The sequence below is a fragment of the Nyctereutes procyonoides genome, unplaced genomic scaffold, assembly GCF_905146905.1.
Source record: "Nyctereutes procyonoides isolate TBG_1078 unplaced genomic scaffold, NYPRO_anot_genome, whole genome shotgun sequence".
In the NCBI taxonomy this organism is placed as follows: Eukaryota; Metazoa; Chordata; class Mammalia; order Carnivora; family Canidae; genus Nyctereutes; species Nyctereutes procyonoides.
Genome location: NW_026575146.1, coordinates 64,533,504 through 64,552,416, shown reverse-complemented (window position 1 = coordinate 64,552,416; position 18,913 = coordinate 64,533,504). Strand labels below are relative to the sequence as shown.

Here is an 18,913-nt window from a genome sequence, read left to right as displayed (position 1 = left end):
CAACACAAAGTAGCAGGTGGAATTTAGGTCTGTTCTTTGACCTGGGTCTGTTGTGGGGGGCCAGCCGTCTCAGCCCCCATACTCACTCCCCTGCAAAGGCACTGCCCACAGGAGGCCTCTCCTCCCTCGCCTTGACAGACTTCCCTGTGCCCTTGCTTCCCTTGTCCCTCCAACAGACGCTTCTCCCTGCAGGAGGACGTGATGGGCACAGCAGCCTTGGCAGCCTTGCCTTCGCAGTGAGGTGAACACATGAGGAGTCGAGGAAGGTTCTGACTACCCCATGGCTGTGCCGTGTGGACACCGTGGGAGGAGCCCCTGCCTTCTGGCAGAGGTTTGCCCAACTCCGTTGTAGCTGAACACAGCCCAGTGGCAGCCACCCTGCAGTGTGTACGGACAGGCTCTGGAGCTACGTGCCAAGGACACGTGTCCAGCAGTCAGGGCCCAAGGCCACGTCCACTAGCACCCCCGAGGCAGAGCAGGGAGCCAGGCCTTAGGCGGCAGCCAGTCTCTCCCCACCTGGAGGGGCTGGGTGAGCGCAGGTGGTGGAGGTGTCAGAGGCCGGCCCACACCCTGCAGGAGCCCCCGCAGCAGCTGCAGCAGCTGGGAAGGAGGTGCGAAGCCAGAGCGCCCCAGGCACCTGGGGGAGAGACTGGCAAGGAGACTGCGGTGGTTCTTCTGGAAAGCTCCAGTGCTGGGAGCCGGGTGAGTGTCTTGGGGTTTGGGGTCTGTCTCCCTCCACCACCACCCTGAGGCCTGGTGGAGGCTGTGATCCAGATAAGCACTGCTGTGGACAGTCCCTCCTGAAGCCACCTATGGACAGTCCCTCCTGACAGCCATGTTGCTGAGGGTGGGAGGTCAAGGGATGGGGGTGCCAGCTTCCCAGTGAAATCACCGGGCTGGGGGGCCTCGGGTCCAGCTGTGTCCCGGCCCCCAGACACCACTCACCCCTCCCCAGGCTTGGGCCAGGCCCTCCTTGGGGCCCTTCACCTGCTTGGCTCCCCCTCCTAGAGGGGGCCCGAGCTCCCCCCTCCCTGTCCCCCGATCCTCAGGTCCCCTCTAGCTCCTATGTGCACTGCCTGTGCCTCTGACATGGGGTGGGTCATGTTCACATGGTCGCCATGCCCCAGGTGGAGGGTACAGGGTTGAGGGTGTGGCTGCCTTCTTGCATGGCCCACCACGGGAGCCAAATGAACAAAGCTCCCCACACACATACCCATATGAGTACCTACGGAAGCCTCACCACTGGGGCGACTCCATGTCTCCTGCTCGGGGCTCCTGCCTTCCCTGGACCCTGGGTCATGGACCCCACCCCGCAGCCCTGCTTCTGCTCTTCCTTCCTGCTCCCCTCAATTCCCACCCTCTGCCTCTCTCTGGATCCTACTCTCCAGTCACTGGTACTGCTCCTGCACTTCCCAATGGGGAAACTGAGGCCTGGGCAGGGCCCCACTCTGAGCCATGTAGGTGGCAGCAGAACCAGGAGGACCTCAGTCAAGACACTGCAGGGGAGGCTGTGGTATGTGCCAGCCTCCCTGCGAGTCCCTCTCAGGAGGCTCCTGTGGGACCACTGGCCACGAGGGGCTCTGGGGACTTCCCAGTGGCTGGCATGGTTTGGCCTGGGGGTGACTGTGGTCATTCCCTTGGGCAATCCCAGCACACCTAGAAGGGGTAGGCCAGGCATTTGGGCAGCAGGGGCTCTGAGTCTGGTCCCTCCTCTCCACGGAGGGTGCAGCTGGGGGCGCGCTTTCCCAGGGCCCTCCTCGTCCGATGAAAACAGACTGTGCCATGTTTCCAGGACGGATCACTGCACCCCAATAGCCCTGGCCCCCCTCGTTGGCCTGGGACTGCGGACAAGCCGCAGGATTCACTGAGCCTCAACTTTACTGTCTGTATGGTGGGGATGGTAACAGCCCCACGTTCAGGGATTACTGAACCTGAAATGAGGTGCTACTTGCAAGGTGCTTCACAAAAGATCAGCCTCAGAGGAAGTGCTCACCAACTGGAACAAGTAGACACTTTCTGGTGCTCTGACAATCCTCGCTGGTGGTCACTGTGGGCGCGGGCATCGAGCTGCATGCGTAAGTCCCATGGATTGGGTAGCTTTGTCTTCATCCTTCTGGCAAGGACGGTGGCCTGGAGGCATTCCCCACACCAAGCAGGACAGCCACGGTCCAACTCCTGTTCCAGAAGACCTGCAGGTGCCTGGCTGAGGAGGGGGAGCTAAGTGGCCCAGCAGCGGAGATGGACCGGGCTGGAGGGAGAGATGAAGTTCCCAGAGCCCCTGTGGTGGGTGGCAGGGGAGTGTGGTGGGAGTGGGCAGGCAGGCCTGGTGCTGGATATGTGTGTTTGAGAGCGGCTCAGAGGCTTGAGGGCAAAGACCTGCTGCAGGCGGTTCTAGGCACAAAGGTGGCGTGGCCTGGTGCCCTGCGGCCCCATCCGTGTGGACCCTGTCCCTGCAGACGGCTGAGTGCTCGCCGCCTGGAACTGCTGGCTGGCTGCTGTCACATGCCCGTCCCCTCTCTTGTCCAGGCCTGGCTTTGGGTTTCAAGTCTTGGGGTGAAGCCAGGTGCGTTCCCAGGACAGATGGGGACAGAGGAGATATGAGCATCCAGACTGGACTGTCCCTGTCCCTCTGGAGCCCCAGCTTCCTACCCCAGGACTGTGGGCCTCGCCTATGTTGGGAGGACCTGGGACCCCACAGACAGGGTGGTGGTGGGGCTGTGAGGACGGGGGAACCCTGGGAAGTGCCCCCAGGGCTCTGAGCTCAGCCTGCCAGGGCCTAGTGCAGGGTGGAGCGCTGACCGCGTGGCCCCACCGCCCTCTGCTGGGCTCTAGGGGAACTACAGGGCCTCTCCAGCCCAGGCTGCCTCCTTGGAACCTTCCTGCAGTCCTGGTTGCGTGTCTCCTGTCTTCTCTCAGCCACAAGCCTCTCAGGCCTCTGAGAGCGAGACTCTCGGCCCCACCACCACCCCAGCAGAGAGCCTCATGTGTCCAGGGGCGTGGGGGACGTTCTGACATTTAACAACGCCCATGAGGAGGGTTCTGGAACAGGGGCAGCTCAGAACAGCAGCGTGTCTCATCCTGCGGTGCTGGAGGCTGGAGGGGTGAGACCAGGGTGTCCACAGGCTCCCCTGTGATGCCAGGGCCTTCTTCCCCTGTGTCTGTCTCCAGATCTCCCTCCTCAAGAGGCCTCCAGGGCTCACCCTGACCCAGCCTGATCTCATCTCAACTACTTACACCTGCAAAAATACCTGTTTCCCAAGAGAGTGACCCTCAGGGGTCGCGGGGAGTTAGGACTTTGGTAGGTCTTTCTGGGGGAACACAAGTCACCAGGACCGCCCAGGGAGCATCTTTGTACAAGTTAGAGATGCTGCCTCTCGCAGGTCGACATGGCCACAGCAGCAGACCACAGGCTGGCACTGAGCCTCTCACTTGCCCTCGAGGCAGTGCCCTTGTGCAGTGGATAGCCCGCACAGCTGTGAGCAGCCCTGTCCCGGAACCTCTCGTGTATAACACCCACCCAGGTGGAACGTCCAGACTGGAATTTCAATTTCAAGCTGGGCCAGAAGGAGCTTTGGAGCCAAGGGTGGAGGCCAAGGCCAGGTCTGCAGCCGGTGAGACCATACAAGGTGCATTGTCGGCAGAGAAGTGAAGAACAATCACAAAGCTGAGCACGAATTGATCTGCTTTTTATTATCACCGTGTGCCATCTGTGCTAATGTAGCCCAAATCTTCCGTTGGTTTTAGTTCCAGACAACCGAGACGGAGATTTCAGACCAGCACATGCTCCCTCTCTGCCTTTCCATGACTGCCACGGCCTGGTGAGAGTTGTTCTGAGAACTGGGACGTCCGTATCCATCATGAGGGCAGGAGGCCTCGGGACCGTTGGCGGCTGTGGCACCGCCGGATTGCACATCCTGGACACCCAGGGTAGCCCACGTCCCTCCGGAAGCACAGCGACCACCAGGACAAAGGCAGACCTCAAGCTCCATCGAGTGGCCATCGTGTGAGACCGCTGGGAGTTTCTATTTGTGTTTAAACCTCCCGACAGTGAGGCAGACCCTTCTGTGCCCTGAACATGGAGGTCACTACTAAACTGTGGTCAAATGGCAAAGAACAGGGGCACCTGGGGGGCTCCATTGGTGAAGCGTCTGCCTTCGGCTCAGGTCATGACCTCAGGGTCTTGGGATCTAGTTCTGCATGGACCCCGGGATCACGCCCTGAGCCAAAGGCAGATGCTCAACCACTGAGCCACCCAGGCGTCTTGGTTCTTCCCCTTTGAAAAAAATACATTTGAGGGAGTTAGAGGTATTAATCCGTCAGTTTCTTCCTATTGTGTATATGTCTGTTTTTCACTGGCATGTAGGTCAGGAAAAGTTGACTGTCTGAGCTCTTTTAGGGCCGTGATAGTGGTTATGATTCATGTCATTTCGTGATTATAACCGAAACCAGCTTTGTGGCATAGTGGGGGGCGGTGCTAAATAACGAGCCCCTCGGGCATGCTGGGAGCGTTGCTGGGCCCAGTCCACACCGTTAACTGGAATCATCTCCACCAGCTTGGGGCCCAAGCCCGGCTCTGCCCAGAGCCCTCCACCCTCTGACCCGTCTGTACACCTGCAGCTCAGTGTCTGCAAGGTGGACACAGGTGCACCGCTGGCCCTGACGCTGAATACAGGCTGATTCCGCGTTTGGTTCTCAGGACCCAGACAAGTTTCAGGAAGCTTTGCCCCCAACGATGAAAGCTGCCCCGCTCGGGTAAGCTTATAAGCACCCCCGTGGTGCTGACTTGTGGTCAGTGGGGAGCCAGCGGAAGTGGACACAGGGTGGGGCAGCCTGTGGGCGGGAGTCCTGAGGGCAGGTGTGTCCCCTCCGTGGGCCTCCCACGGACCCACAGACACTCGTCCTTGTGCCGCAGTCAGAAGGCGGCAGGCCGCGTCCTCACCACTGTACACACAGCACAGCTCTCTGCTGCTGTGTACGCAGCCTGGGTCCCACTCCTTGCCTTGGCCCAGTTTCCCCGCCTGTGATTGGATGGCTCTCCAGGTGCCCCTTGCCCTGCGGTGCTGTCGTTTGTGTGCCGGCTCTCATTGTCCAGCACCTGTTCCTCCGTGAGCGAGCCACTTACTCGCTCAGCCCTGGGGGCCAGGCACGGTCTCCTACAGATGAGGAACCCCAGGTGAGCTCACTGATAAGTTGCCTGTTTCCTTGGCTGCGAGCGTGGAGCTGGGGCAGGAACCTCAGTGCTTGCAGCACTCGCCGCTATGTAGGTCACCAGTGTCCACTGGTGACATTGAAACCAGTGTGGCAGTGAGCCCACTAACCTTGGAGGTGTGCGTGCAGAGACAGGGTGATTTGTCAGGCAACTTGTGGAGGCTCAGATAGAGGGTCGGTGAACACCCTGTGTCAGTAGCAGCATCGTGATAGTGTGGATCGTGCGGACATATTAATGGTGGTGACTTTTCCAATCCACAAGCGTGGAATGTCTTTCCATTGATTTGTATCTTTTTCAGTTTTTTTCATTGCTATCATAGTTTTCAGTATATAGGACCTTCCTTGGGTTAAATGTATTTCTGAGTATTTTATTCTTCTTTGATGTAATTGTAAACGGGATTCTTTTCTCTGTCTCTCTTTTTTTTTTTTTTTTGAGAGCACATGCACACACGAGCAGGGTGAGGGGGGAGAGGGAGAAGGAGAGAGAGAGAATCATAAACAGGCTCCACACCCAGCTCAGAGCCCAACACAGGACTCAATCCCATGACCCTGAGATCATAACCTGAGCTAAAATCAAGAGTCAGATGTTTAACTGAGCTGCCCAGGTGCCCTGTGATTGTTTTCTTAATGTCTCTTTCCAATAGTCTATTATTAGTGTACAGAAGCAACATATCTTTGTGTATTTTGTATCTGGTAATATTACTGAATTCATTTATGAGTTCTTGAAATTTGGGGGGTGCAGTCTTTAGGGTTTTCTGTATATAATACCGTGTTTCTGCAAATTGTGGTAATTTGGCTTCTTCCTTTCCAATTCCAATGGTTTGTATTTCTTTTTCTTTCTTAAGTACCCTGGCTAGGAGCTTGTGTTTTTATATTTAAATGAATTTCTTTTTTGTTGACAACACTTAATTGGGTCTTGCTTTTTTATCCATGTGACTCTTTTAATATGAACATTTAAAGCACTGATGTCTAATGTGGTTATCCATATGGCTGGATTTAGGTCTGCAGTATGGATATTGTTTTATTTTTCTTTATTGCTTTTTTACTTTTTATCCCTGTCTCCTTTTAGGGCAATAATTTTTGTGGTGTTAGCTTGTCTCTATGCTTATTTTATTATGTGGATCTCTTTTATTTACTTATTTGTTTTATTAGTTACCCTAGGGTTTACACTGGTCACAACTTATGTTCAAATAATATTATATCACCTCATATATCATATATGAATCTTACAACAGTCAACCTGCGTGTCCTTCTCCCCTATATTTGTGTGTTGTTATCAAACATTTTAATCCTACATATGTTGTAAACCGCAAAATACCTTGTTGGGTTTTGCTATAAGCAATCCATCTTCTTCCTTTAAGAAGATTTAAAAATGAGAAAATGCATTTTTTTAAAAATTCCATTTATTTATTCAGGAGAGACACAGAGAGGCAGCGACGTAGGCAGAGAGAGAAGCAGGCTCCATGCAGGGAGCCCAATGTGGGACTTGATCCTGGGACTGCAGGATCATGACCTGAGCTCAACCGCTGAGCCACCCAGGCATCCCATGGGAAAATGTCTTTCAAATTTACCCACATATTTGCCAGTCTAGATGCTCTCCATTTCTTTTCTGGAGGAACACAATTTCCTCCTGGTAGCATTCCCCTAGTTCTTGGAGCAATCCCTTTAATGTTTCTGGTAGTCAGGTCCACTGGTAGCTCAGCTTTTCTTTCATCATTCTTGAAAGATGTGTTCACTGAGTATGGAATTCTGGATTGATATATAGTTTTTCTCTCAGCACCTAAAAGTGATGTTACCTTGTGTCCTGGCCCTCATGGTTTCTGCATAAAAGGCCACTGTCCCTGTCCCCTTGGCTGTGTGCCTTTTCTTCTCTAGCTGTTTAGATTATGAGGTACCTTTGTGGGGTTTTCTTTATATTTCTTCTGTTTAGCATTTGCTGAGCTTCATGGATATTTGGATTTGCAATTTTCCTCAAATTTGGAAGTTTTCAAGCATAATTCTTCAAATATTTTTATGCTTTTCCTCTCCTCCTGGGACTCCAATTACAAGTCTGTTGGACCACCCAATATGGTCCCACAGCTCACTAAAGTTCGAGGAGGGCTTTTTTAGGATTCTTTTTCCCTGCATGCTTCATTTTGGTTATTCCCAATTGCTAGCTGTGAGGTCGCTGGTCTTTTCTTCTACAGAATCTCATTTGCGCTCAATCCCATCCAGTTTATTTTTCACTTCAATGTCACATTCTTCATCTCTGCAACTTCCGACTTCCATCTTTTTCATACTTTCCCTTTTCTTTCCTCACATTCTCCTTCATAGCCTTGAACACAGTTACAAGATCTTTAATGTAATTGTCTAGTATTTTCATCTATTAACACCATTATCTGTCACTTCTTGGTCTGTTTGTGTTGACTGCTATTTTTCCTGGTAGTGGGTCCTTCTTCTTGCTTCTCTGTATCTCCAGTCATTTGTGGATATTACAACTTTATGGTGCTATTCGGTGCTAGGTGGTGTTACACTATTTTACAGGAGATTGTGTTTTGTTCTGGCTGTAGTTACTTGCAGATGATTCCAATCCTTTTGAAATTTTTAAAAAAGATTTTATTTATTTATTCATGAGAGACACACACAGAGAGAGAGGCAGAGACATAAGCAGAGGGAGAAGCAGGCTCCATGCAGGGAGCCTGATGTGGGACTCAATCCTACAACTCCAGGATCATGCCCTGACCCAAAGGCAGGTGCTCAACCACTGAGCCACCCAGGCATCCCTCAATCCTTTTGAATTTTAAGATTTACTGCAGGGATTTCAGAGCAGTACTGGGTCTAGGGGTAACTTAGCCTGCCACTAGGCCCTCGTGAACACACTGCTCAGTGTCCCAGGCATGGCAAGGACTATGGGAACACAGACTACTCCCAGCCTTATCTAAACTCCAGGAATTGTTGCCTACTACTTTGCGGGTTTCTTTCCTTGGTCTCAGAGAGTTTCCTCCCATATATGCGCAGGTACTCTGACCAAGACTCATTGAACCCTTTTGCAGATGTCTACAACTCCGTCTACAACACCGTCCCCTTCTGCATTCTGTCCTGAAATTTCTGACCTTCTCGGCGTCCCCAGAACCCAATATCTGCATCCTGAGCTCAGCAAGACCTCTGAGTCCTGCTCTGCTGCTCACATGACACCCCCAGGCAGCAAGTCAGGGCACCTGTGGGGATCGCCTGCCTTTCTGCGTCTCAGTCCTGTGCTACCTGCTTTCCGATGCCTGGAAACTGTCATTTCAGACATTTTCCCAAGTGTTCTATTTTTGTATGGCCAGAGGGCAATTCCCATAGCATTTAATCCTTCATGGGCAGAAGTAGAAGTCATCCACTGAATTCTTAATTTCAGTTATTATGGTTTTCAATTCTAAAATTTCTGTTTGATTGTTTTTAATGGTTTCCAGTTCTCTGAGAAGAATTTTCCATGTTCTTGTTGGACTTATTGAAGACATGAAATATGAAACTTAAGTATTTTCAAGTTCATGTCTGATAATCCCAGTATCAAGGCATTCTGTGGATCTGTCTTCAGGCTTATTTTTTCTCTTAATTTTTGGTCAATTATTGTCTTTTTTTATGCTTTCCTAAATATGGTTGAGTGCCAGAACTTTGCGGTGTAAAAACTATGAAGACAGCTAGAGACTTTGGATTTTTTTCTCATACAGAGAAGATTTACTTCTGCTTCTAGCAGGCAGTTAGGAAGGGAAGGGTCACCTTATTCACACAAGACACTGAGTGGCCTTTTGTCCTCATGATTGATGGTCTGCTCTCCATCTGCCCTTTCTGTTAGGGTGTATCCCTCCGGGGACCCAGCCAAGAGCCTGGAGTGTTGGACGTCCACCCCTCCTCGGCCACCTGTGAATGACACTTGTCCCCAGGTCCATGCAGCTACCAACAGAGCACTCCACAGCCTCTGCAGAAGCAGCATTTTTAACTGGCAGGTACATTCCTTGAGGGGAAGATGTACCAGATGTCGAGCTCCCTACCCTGGGCTTTCCCTCCTTCTGCAATGCTGTTGACAGATGCTTGTTTGGACTGGGTCATCTCTTCTAGTCATTCTTGGTTCAAGGGTTAGTTCAAGACAACTGTTCACTGGTTCACTGTTATGGGAAATAAAACTCAGCCCTAATTTCTTCCTAGCAGTACTTCTGGAGCCTGAGAGGGCAGAGGCTGCACCCAGTGGTGAGACCCACATAACTGGAAACTTCCCTGCAGCTGAGGCTCACTCTGAGCTCCTGAACGCCAAGGCTGGAAATGTGAACAGACCTCTCCCCACCTCTTCCTGAAGCCAGGCAGCAGGATCCTTGAACCACAACAACTTTGCACAGAAGAGGTTGACTGCTATGACATATGCAGCCACCTTGTTAGGGTATAGTAGGTATGATCCTAAGCTTAGGGACACAGTTATCCTATTAATATCCAGGAAAAATCATTCAGGTGGCAGTTGCTGGCAAATCCAGGCTCTAGGAGTTGGATTTTCTGAGGGCATATCATGGAAATCGAGTCCAAATGTCTGTATTAAACTCCGGACCCATTTCGTCAGTCACCCCTGGAGACCTCCTCAGATGTCCACTAGCACCTTGGGCTTGAGGGCCCAGGCTAAACTTCCTGTCTTTCCCCTAGATCCCTGATTTTCAGAGAAACACTTCTGAAAGGACACAGATGATACTGTTTTCGTAGGGGCCACATCTGGGAAGTTGGAGAACAGAAGGCGGGGGCCGCTTTTGCTTTGTATCTTTTGCTCCTCTGTGGTCTTGAAAATAAATTTAAACTATGAATTGGGTTAAATAAAATAAAACAAACCTGTCTCCCCTATGCTCCCCATCATGGCCATCAAGGCGAGAAGCCCTGGAGCCTCCCTGACGTGCCATCCCAGCCATCCCAGCTCACCTGGGGCCTGACCCCCTGCAACCCCACCTGCAGCTGCCCTGGGGACCTCCCGCCTGCCCCCCTCCTGCCCACCCCCACCCCAGTCCAGCTCCACTCCTGCCCTCTTCCTAATTGTCCCGAGTGTGTGCCTGCTCGGTAGAGCGGTGACAGCGCCCCATCCCCATTCCCGGGTTAAAGTCCCAAGTCCAAACATAGAACAGAAACTCCTCCCAATCTGAACCCAGGCCAGCCGGCTGTCAGAGGGTCCATTGGCAGAGATGTCAGCTCTAGTTGTGATGAAAAACACAACCTGCCACTGCCAGGGAGCCTGCTACGGTGCCTTACGGAGGTCAGCCCATGAGCGCTGCTGGTGCGAGGGAGGGAACAGATCTGATGGGCAAGCAGACTACCAGTGTGCCAGCCCAGGTTCAAATCTTGTGGCCCCCAGACATCTCTTGTAGCTGCTTTGGGAAAGCCGGGTTCCCAGCAGGCCTCAGAGAGGGTTGCCCGTCCCAGGTTGTCTGGCTGTGTCCCTCTTCTCTGCAGCGGGGAGAGGTGGGAAACACTGACCTTGTGTGAGCTGAGGGAGGACACACACGGTGGCAGTATTCTAGCTCACTGCTTGCCTCCAACTCTCCTGATGCAGGTTCCACCGGATTCCTCACCCAAGAGCAAGGCTGCTGGTAGAGACATGACCAGCTGTCCTCCAAAACTGGACATGGCCACCCAGCCAGCCTCCCTGGCATTGCGTGTGACCCTCACCATAGCCACAGGATGGTGAGTAGACGTGCTGAATGTCACTCCTGGGAGAGGGTGCCCTCCTGTCTTTCCGTCACCTCTGTATTGGTTTTCTCAGGCTGCCATAACAAAGTACCGCAGCCCAGGAGGCTTTAACGCAGAGACTATTCTGTCCTGGGCCCCGGGGGCCAGCAGGCTGAGGTCTGGGTGTAGGCAGGCCATCTCCTCGAGGCCTCTCTCGTGGCAGGTGGACACTGCCCTCCCCGGGTCCTCACACAGTTGTCCCTCTGTCCCTTGCGTATCTGCGCCCTGACCTCTGCTCAGTCATACTGGCTGAGGGCGCACCCTAATGACCCCATGAGAACCAATCTTTACCATCTGTGATGACCCTCCCCCCAAAGAGTCACATTCTGAAGCACCAGAGGTCAGGGCTTTGACTCAAAAATGCTTTGTACTGAAAAAAATGAAAACACACATCAAAACACGTGAGGTGCACCTGACGTGGTGCAAACCATGTCTGGTGCTCTGTAAACTGGTGAGGTGTTTGCAGTGTAGAGGGAACCGTGTTGACATGTCCATGGCTGCCCAGCAAGTGCCAGAGGCCATGTGATCAGCCCCAGTAAATGCCGACCCAGAACCCCCACCTGCTCAGCCCACCGTCCTCCTTCAGGAGCTCTTGCATGGGTCCAGCTGCCAGGTCCAGTGGGAACACCACGGGATCACCACTCCTTCCTTCAGGGCTTTGATGGCAGCCTTCATTCCTGCCAATTTGCCATCCTGGGGGAGCAGAAGGTCCAGGTGCTGCCATCTAGCTTCTCCTACCATGATGGTTAATCCAGATCCTCCTGGACCACTGTGCATACCTGCTCCCAAAGGTCATGCTAAGTCCAACCCTACTTCTGCATTGAGAGGAACAGGGAGCGGTAGTGGTGTCTTGGAAAGAACGAGGATCCTCCCATGAGACATCAGCCCAGGTGAAGTTATCAAAGGGCTTTAAAGCAGAAGAAGCTGCCTCCCTGGGCAGCAGAAGACAAGCTGCTTCTGCTGGTGGGGGAGGCTCAGGGTGACTTGTGGGCTCAGGACTGCTGGTTTCATCTGGGTCCAACCACATTTCTCCCTTCCGAGTTTCTCCATCGTCAACTTTCAAGATCCCATTCCTTTCTGATCAATACCCTAACTTTTATGTGAGAAACTTGGCCAAAATTGAACTCAACTGTCAAAATTCAGCAACCCGCATAGATAAATGTGCTTGATTCCCATCAATATCAGTCTTGTGGCCACAAGAAATGATGCCTTTCGGGGGCTGTCATGGAACCTCCCTGGTTCCCAGACATGGCTTGAGCCAGGAATTAACACCTTCGAGCTTCTCATTGTTTCTGGGAAAGAGCTCAAGGGTGCTCATTCCTGCTGTGATGGCCAAGCACAGCTGCTGCTGCTCCAAGGCACATCCCGTTACCACCTCTTGCTTCCCCTTGGTGAGTACAGGTCTGCATCCTGGGACCAGTCCCAGAGTCAGTTCTCTACCCATTTGGATCCACGCAAGGGACAGAAACCACATAGTGATTCAGGGGGGAGGGCAGTTGAGTCTAAAGAAATATTAGGCTGTGATGAGGGCATAACAACGAGATGAATAGAACTCTCTAGAGGGAGCCTGATGGCTGGATAAACAAACCGTGGCTCATCACAGGGAAAACACATGTGCTACATGGTTCTTGCGTGCAGCACACCTGGGGAGAGCAGACTTGGGAGGGGTCCTGTTTCCCCAAGCCTGGGACTCTGACATCGGCAGCAGCAGGTGGCTGCAGCCCAAGATGGCACAGGATTCTGCTGGTGGCCTGGCTGGAGGTGGTCCGTGGTCTCTGGGTTCGCCTTTGCTTTGACCAGGCAGCACATGGTCTCAAGTGTGTGGGGGATCATGTTGGGAGAGGCACAGCCGCGTGGGTGCAGCAGAAGAGAGAAAACGTGGGATACAGCACGCGGCTGTCAGAGGGAGGGACCCCTTCTTCCTGCCCTGGCCTCTGGTGCTGCCCGCTGACATGCTGGGCCCCCTTACCCTGAAAAACAGAGACGTGGGTGGAGCCCAGGCTGTAGGAAGAGGTACTTCTGGGGACATGCTGGGGCTCAGGGGCAAGGAACACACCTGGCACATGCCCCGGCACAGAAGCCATGCCAGTGTTTATCAGCAGGTGAACGGGTACACAATCGTGGCATGTCTGTGCCTCGGGAAACACCACGAGCACCTGGCTGGCATGCGCCCAGCACACGCCCATCGCAGAGGCATTTACTGAGCAGGAGCAGCAAACACAAAAGGGCACCAGCATGTGGCTGTGTTTACGTACGGGAAAGACTCTAACAGGCAAAGCGTCCGCCGGGTGGGGCTCCGGGGAGGAGAGTTCACCCCCACGGGGCACACAGAACTTTCTGGGATGATGGGAAATGTTCTCTATTTTTATAGTCATGCTGCTTAAGTGGCTGTACACATTTTTCAAGACTCCTAGGCTTTACACTAAAACCAGTGCATGTTATTCATGTAAGTTATGCCAGAATAAAGCTATTTTTTGAAAAGTTAGTGGAAAACTATGGCCTCTCAGTAAAAGCAGGACTGTTGGGAATTCAGACCGCCCAGTGTTGGGGCAGGGACCCCACGCCGAGGGGCAGGCTGACAGGAGGAGAACACACAGGGGGCGGTGGGAGACACCGACATGTTAACTGTGGCGTCAGGACCAGTTGTTCACTTGAACACTGTGGAAGCTGTGCACATTTGTGTGGGCTTCCCTCCTGGGCTCCTGGGTGTGTAAACTGAGCTTTCCTGCCTCCTCCTCCCTTTGTGCATTCAGCAATTTGGGCAACGATTCATTTCTGTGACTTTCTGGGGTCACGACATTTCCAGGTAGGGACTGAGCCCGAACAGGAATGAGCCTCCGGACACTGTAATGGGGAGCAGGGGGACTTTGTGCGCCTCCTCCAGGGGATGGGAAGGGAGGACCCCCACAACGTGTGACTGCATCCCATTGGAAAAGTAGGAGGCTTCTGTTCCATGGTCATCATGACGTTAGGCGCAGGTGGTGGGAGGCAGCGATGCTGGGCGCCGCAGGGACAGACTCGTGGTTGTGCTGTTGTCACTGAGGCACCCCTGCCGTTTGCCCTTGGCTTTTGCTGCTGGAGCGGAGTGTCTGAAGCCTGCCTCTCCTAGGGGCTCCCAACAGCTGGCTTCTGGCCCCGATTTGAGAGGTGCTGGCAGGAGCCCCGAAGCAGGTGGAGGGAAGATGCTCCTCTGGCTGTGACCCCTGGAGGTTGCTCTGCAGGTGGGGGGGCATCGCTGTGCTCCGGGACCCTGGGCTCCTGCATCCCACCCCAACCCCGGGGGGAGCAGGTGGGAGCAGGTGGCCAGTCCCAAGCAGGAATAGTGGTATCCCCTGGGCTCCTGGTTATCACTCCTTCCTGTTTGTTCCTCTATCTCTTCAGTAAACAAAGCCCCACAACAAAGGCACTACTGTCTCAGGAGGGATGTTCTGGGTCAGACCCTTCAGAACCTTCATCCCAGGCCCTCCCTGAGCAGCTCTTCGCCTCCTGCTACTTTCCCTGAGGGCAGATCTCTAGCTGTCTGTTCCCTTCAGTGACTGGAGCTGGCCGGCCTGGCCTAGCTGAACAGAACTGTGGTTCCTTCCCAAGGGCCCTGGAGCCCTGAGCCCTCTGGTGGCCCTGAATGGGGGTGGGGGTGGGGCTTGTGCCTATAGGGCCCTCCCACCACTCCTGGCTCCCATGGCCCCACCCTCACTGTTAGGCCACCGCACAGAAGATGCACAGACGTTGGGAAAGTGTGGAAACTGAGGATTTAAATAGGAACTGGCGTCTCATGACCTATTATGTCCAGAATGTAATAGAAAACCACTAGTTCACCCAAGACCCAGGCAAATCTCAACTTCACTGAGAGAAGACAATGAACAGAAGCTAACACTTAGAGGACGCAGATGCTGGAATTATCTGGGAAGGATTTTATTTTTATTTCTTTTTTAAAGATTTTATTTATTTATTCACGAGAGACACAGAGGCAGAGACACAGGCAGAGAGACAAGCAGGCTCCCTGCGGGGATCCCCATGCGGGACTTGATCCCAGGATCCCAGGATCACGACCTGAGCCAAAGGCAGATGTTCAACCCTTGAGCCACCCAGGCGTCCCTCCGGCAAGGATTTTAAAGCAGCCATCACAGAAATGCTCCAGAGAGCAGCTCTGAGCACAGTTGCAACAAATGAAGAAAATAGAAAGTCTAAGGAGAGAAACAGAAGATGTAAAGGAGATTCAATGGAACATACAAATGAACGACTCAGTGGATGGACATGTGGCCCATGGACAGGAGGGGTTGGAGGCAGAAAGAGAAATGACCCAACCCCAACAAGAAGATAAGCTGGAGAAACACACACAAGGAGCCCCCAGATCCTGCGGGCAGAAATCACACATTGAGGCACCAGCATCTCACAAGGACGAAGAAGGTGAGCCAAAAGATTTTCAAGGAAATCACTGCAAAGATTCCCCAGATTTAGCAAAAGACATAAACTTGAAGATGCAAGGAGTTGAGGATAAACAGGATAACGCCAAGGAAGCCCACACCAAACATCACAGCCGAACCCGACACAGAAGCAGAACACTCAGGCAGTGGGACAGAGGACCCCTTATCTGCAGAGCAAACAAGCCACTGGGAATCGTGGCGGCTGGAAGATGCGACGTCCCTTGCTGCGAGCACAGACAGAGGACAACCATGGCCCTAGAACCCCATCAAGAGGAAAGAGGAGGGACGCCTGGGGGCTCAGTGGTTGAGTGTCTGCCTTTGACTCGGGGCGTGATCCCGGGATCCTGGGATTGTGTCCCACATTGGGCTTCCCGCAGGGAGCCAGCTTCTCCCTCTGCCTGTGACTCTGCCTCTCTCTGTGTCTCTCATGAATAAATAAATAAAATCTTTTTTTAAAAAAGATTACATAATAGTTTATACCTTTAAACCTGTGATTGGACTATTTTAAACATGGTTTAAAAAAATTTAAATGTAGCAGTGAAGATCTTCCCAAATCTTAACCAACACGGAACATTCTTTATCGGTTTCCCAAGCACCTGAACTAGACACCAAGTAGCTAGGGTGGCCAGTGGGTACTGCATGGCGTGGGCCTTGCCTGCCTTTGGCTGCTGCTCGTCCACTACCTGGGCTGTCCTGCGTTGCAGGGAGGCACCAGGCCTTATCCCCACTGGCCACTTCTTGATAATGACTGCAAATAAATTGACAAACAGTTTAAGCTCAAGGACAGACGTGGGGTCATGTCCTTTCTCTGGGGCTCTTGTCTCCTCCATCTGTAAAATAAGAAGGCTGGACTGGACTGGAGTTCACCCAAAACAGGATTGGGATTCCCGGGGAGCCTCGGAGGTGGGAGTGGACGGGCGCGCTAACAACCCACAGCGCGGCCCATGGAGGGACTTGCCGGCCAGGTGCAGCTTGACTCAGTTCATGAAGGAGGGGCTCCTCTACCTATTGTACCATTTCCACGTTCAGAAGGGGGAATCGTCCACGGAAGTGAGGTGGGGAAAGCAGAGCCAGGGTTCTCCGAGGCCGAGTGAAACCAGAACCACGCTTCTCTGCTTTTAAATGGAATTTATCAGTTTAATAATGTAACTGGGGATCATCCAGTTAACAGGGGCGACAAAGATAAAAAGAAGTGTATTCTCGCTTTACAGATGCCTTTCAAAATGTGACCCCTCCCTGGGATGATTGCACATCCTTCTGATAAAGTTGGAAGCCAGTGGAATGGTCAGTCGTCTGCTCGAGCATTTCGGGGAGTACTGGGCTTGAGAAAACCTGACTTGCAGTGTGTTCCTCAGTCATCTGCTGCCATGGGGTGGCACAGCTCTCGGTGACACCATCAGTCTGGACCCACGCCTCTGCCTTCACTCACAGTACCTTTTTCCTTTTAAAAATCTAGTCTTGATTGTTCTCTTTGGTAAGGACTGGACTACAAGCCTGAGGTTACTCCTTCGGCCTGGAGCTTTTCCCAGCCTTCCCTTAATCACTCACATCAATAAGAAAAACAATGAGCTGCCACTCGGACCTCCCACCCAAGAGCGTCCACTGCTCTTTCTAGTACCTTCTGTCTTCCAGTGTATTGGCTGGGTGGCTCCCTTTTGAATAGATATAACAGGCAGGTGGCAGGCTCCCCCTAACCATGAGTGTGCCAGCACCCACAGCCACTAGGAATTGCAAGCCAGCCTGCCAAGGTCAAGTCATCTCTGGAAAGAGCCATGCTGCTGAGGAAGAGAGCCTCACATAAGTCACCTGTTGTCTTCCCTCTCCGGGGCCAGGCTGGAGGATCATGCAAGGTCAAGGTGCTCTCGCTGGCTCACATGCTCTTGCACCAGCTGTGGTTGTGGGCCTTGTCCATTCTGGAAGATAAACACTCCCATGAACTGCCTCAGGTGTGTACATGCCTACACCATGGCCAGGCTTCCCCACCACGGGGATTTGTGCACTATCCAGAGACTGTCCGTGAGCATCGGGAAACCCCTTGGGCCTTGGGATCAGACTTTTGGGGGTTTAGAGCTTGATTCCTCCACTTAATTGGTAGCCTTTGTTCCTCTCTGAGCTGCTTCTCCTGGGTGAAATGCAGCAATCAGAGTATTCCTATCTTGTGGAGATTGGATAGGCTAAGTGTGCAGAGCACTTACTGCAGAAACAGGCACTCCACAAACGGGCTACTTTGGTTGTCGGAATGTGGCTAAGCTCCTCTTGAATACCTACACATTTATTTCCTCAAACCATCAATCACTTATCCCGTAAACATTCACTAAGTGCCTAAGAACACACCAGTTGTGGAGCTGCGAGGGGGGCTGAGACGCATGGGAGACAATGGGGGGACCCCACACGGAGCAGGGCTGGCTCTGTGCTAAGTGCGGGGTATTGAGCAGATCAGCCCCAGCATCTGAATTTCGGGTTCACACATTCATTTAGCTAAGAGACATCACGGCCCATGGCAGCTCTTGTAGCTTTCTGGGCACCAGAATTTCTTTAGGAGTCAGTGTGCTCAGGAGAGAGCACCCGGGAGGCCCACTTTCCACTCCATCCTGTCCTGTGCTGAGACCCTGCTTCCCGCCTGCAGCAAGGAGTACCTGCTTTCTCACCAGGAGCCTCGTGCCCTCTGCCTTGATGGTACTGAAAGCAATGGTGCCTGGCAAGATCATCCTGGCCTCTTCCTTAAGGGCTGTGTGGTTTTGGTCCTTATCCTGGGTCTTCCTGATTGGTCATGTTGATTTGTTCGTGTTGTCAGCCCTGTTACTCAGCCTGTACTCTGACATCATGTTATTACAGCACAAGTGACACACTTGCATAAAAATTTCAGGAAAAAGTGGATATTCCTGGAAATAAAATTACTCAGAGGCCACATGTTAAAGACATTCCACTGGGCTAATTTATTCTGTTTCCCACAGATCTGCAGCCATGAGTGACTCATCTTTAAAATAGCTCTAGAGGGATGCCTAGGTAGCTCAGTAGTTGAGCATCTGCCTTCAGCTCACGGCGTGATCCCAGGGTCCTGGGATGGAGTCCCGCATCGGGCTCCCTACAAGGAGCCTGCTTGTCCCTCTGCCTGTATCTCTGCCTCTCTCTGTCCCTCATTTATAAATAAGTAACCTCTAAAAATAAGTAAATAAATAAAATAGCTCTGGAGTTGTGCATCTAGAATAACTCAAGGGAAAAAAAAAAAAAAAACCCTTGTCATGATCCTCACTAAAGCATCAGTCTTATAGCACAATCATTCCAGAACAATGAAAACTGAAGACGTAAGATGAAACCATAAGAATTTTACAATCATGCTGTGTGAACATTTTTACACTTCTGAGGGTAGAAGAGATATTTCTAAGCATGACATCAACGGCAAAAAGCATTAATAAAGTGACTAACAAAATTAAAGCTTAAAACTTTTATATGACCAATGATTTCCCAAAATAGTGACATAAATTGGGAAAAACACTTGCAACCCACAAGGGGTACTTAATAAACAAAGGGCTTTCACAATTGCAAAGCCAGCAAGTCATTTA

The 18,913-nt window shown here is 52.2% G+C and overlaps 1 long non-coding RNA gene across 1 annotated transcript; it reads left to right on the top strand.

The window, feature by feature from the left end:
* The first annotated feature begins 444 nt into the window (after positions 1–444).
* Positions 445–18,375, top strand: LOC129500511 (uncharacterized). Its single transcript, XR_008662558.1, has 5 exons — positions 445–702; positions 9,026–9,176; positions 9,376–9,613; positions 10,751–10,881; positions 16,562–18,375. It is a non-coding gene; the product is annotated as an uncharacterized LOC129500511 (long non-coding RNA).
* Positions 18,376–18,913: the final 538 nt, after the last annotated feature.